We start from the raw sequence: 2,458 nt of genomic DNA, 5'->3' as shown, positions 1-2,458 counted from the left end.
CCTCATTCAGTTGAAGGACCAACTCTCCTCTGTCCACATCAATCATAGCTCTTGCTGTGGCTAGGAAGGGTCTTCCAAGGATGATGGATTCATCATCTTCCTTCCCAGTATCTAGGATTATGAAATCAGCAGAGATGTAAAGGCCTTCAACCTTTACTAGCACGTCCTCTACTAGTCCATAAGCCTATTTTCTTGAGTTGTCTGCCATCTCTAATGAGATTCTGGCAGCTTGTACCTCAAAAATTCCCAGTTTCTCCATTACAGAGAGTGGCATGAGGTTTATCCCTGACCCAAGGTCACATAGAGCCTTCTCAAAGGTCATGGTGCCTATTGTACAAGGTATTAAGAACTTTCTAGGATCCTGTTTCTTCTGAGGCAATGTCAGTTGATCCAGATCACTCAGTTCATTGATGAGCAAGGGAGGTTCATCTTCCCAAGTTTTATTACCAAATAACTTGGCATTCAGCTTCATGATTGCACCAAGGTACTTGGCAACTTGCTCTTTAGTAACATCCTCATTCTCTTCAGAAGAAGAATACTCATAAGAGCTTATGAAGGGTATAAGGAGGTTCAATGGAATCTCTATGGTCTCTAGATGAGCCTCAGATTCCTTTGGTTCCTCAGAGGGAAACTCCTTGTTGATCACTGGACGTCCCAGGAGGTCTTCCCCACTAGGATTCACGTCCTCTCCCTCCCTTGTAGGTTCGGCCATGATGGTTAAATCAATGGCCTTGCACTCTCTTTTTGGATTCTCTTCTGTATTGCTTGGGAGAGTACTAGGAGGAGTTTCAGTGACTCTTTTACTCAGCTGGCCCACTTGTGCCTCCAAATTTCTAATGGAGGACCTTGTTTTATTCATGAAACTTATAGTGGCCTTAGATAGATCAGAGACTATATTTGCTAAGCTAGATGGGTTCTGCTCAGAATTCTCTGTCTGTTGCTGAGTGGATGATGGAAAAGATTTGCTATTGTTAAATTTGTTTCTTCCACCATTATTAAAGCCTTGTTGAGGCTTTTGTTGATCCTTCCATGAGAAATTTGGATGATTTCTCCATGAGAGATTATAGGTGTTTCCATAGGGTTCACCCATGTAATTCACCTCTGCTATTGCAGGGTTCTCAGGATCATAAGCTTCTTCTTCAGAAGATGCCTCTTTAGTACTTTTGGATGATTCCTTCAATCCATTCAGACTCTGAGGGATCATATTGACTTGCTGAGTCAATATTTTATTCTGAGCCAGTATGGCATTCAGAGTATCAATTTCAAGAACTCCCTTCCTCATAGGCGTCCCATTATTCATAGGATTCCTTTCAGAAGTGTACATGAACTGGTTATTTACAACCATGTCAATGAGTTCTTGAGCTTCTGCAGGCATTTTCTTTAGGTGAATGGATCCACTTGTAGAATGGTCCAGTGACATCTTTGATAGCTCAGATAGACCATCATATAATATATCCAGGATGGTCTATTCTGAAAGCATGTCAGAAGGACACTTTTTGGTCAGTTCCTTATATCTCTCCCAAGCTTCTTAGAGGGATTCACCTTCTTTCTGTTTGAAGGTTTGAACATCCACTCTAAGCTTACTAAGCTTTTGATGAGGAAAGAACTTGGCTAAGAAAGCTGTGACCAGCTTATCCCAAGAGTTTAGGCTATCCTTAGGTTTGAAAGTCCAACCATATCCTAGCTCTGTCTCTTACAGCAAATGGAAAAAGCATAAGCCTATAGACCTCGGGATCAACCCCATTGGTCTTAACAGTATCACAGATCTGCAAGAACTCAGTTAAGAACTGAAAAGGATCTTCAGATGGAAGTCCATGAAACTTGCAGTTCTGTTGCATCAGAGAAACTAATTGAGGTTTAAGCTCAAAGTTGTTTTCTCCAATGGCAGGAATTAAGATGCTTCTTCCATGTAAATTGGAATTTGGTGCAGTAAAGTCACCAAGCATCTTCCTTGCATTATTATTATTTTCGGCCATGTCTCCTTCTTTTTCGAAAATTTCTGTCAGATTTTCTCGAGAGAGTTGTGCTTTAGCTTCCCTTAGCTTCCTCTTCAGAGTCTTTTCAGGTTCAGGATCAGCCTCAACAAGAATGTTCTTATCCTTGTTCCTGCTCATATGAAAAAGAAGAAAACAGAAAAGAAAATATGAAATCCTCTATGTCATAGTATAGAGATTCCTTATGCAAGTATAAGAAGAGAAGAATGTAAGAAGGAGAAGAGGTAAAATTCGAACACGGAGAGGAAGATGGGGTTCGAATTTTGGGTGGAAGAGAAGTGTTAGTAGATGAATAAATAAATAGAAGGAGATGAGAGAGAAGGAATTTCGAAAATTAATTAAATTAAAAATTAAAACAATTAGTTAAAAAAAAGGGAATTTTGAAAAAGAGGGAAGGGATTTTCGAAAATTAGAGAGAGGGAATTATTTAGGTAGTTTTGAAAAAGATAAGAATCAATCAAAAA

General features: G+C 39.6%; 1 non-coding gene across 1 annotated transcript; it reads left to right on the top strand.

Annotated features, from left to right (window-relative positions):
- The first annotated feature begins 1,474 nt into the window (after nucleotides 1-1,474).
- LOC112760343 (small nucleolar RNA R71) lies at nucleotides 1,475-1,582 on the top strand. The gene has a single exon (XR_003180789.1). It is a non-coding gene; the product is annotated as a small nucleolar RNA R71 (small nucleolar RNA).
- The last annotated feature ends 876 nt before the right edge of the window (nucleotides 1,583-2,458 follow it).

The sequence above is a fragment of the Arachis hypogaea genome, chromosome 16, assembly GCF_003086295.3.
Source record: "Arachis hypogaea cultivar Tifrunner chromosome 16, arahy.Tifrunner.gnm2.J5K5, whole genome shotgun sequence".
Lineage (NCBI taxonomy): Eukaryota > Viridiplantae > Streptophyta > Magnoliopsida > Fabales > Fabaceae > Arachis > Arachis hypogaea.
The sequence above is the reverse complement of the archived record's forward strand: the minus strand, read 5'-3'. Positions and strand labels throughout refer to the sequence as shown.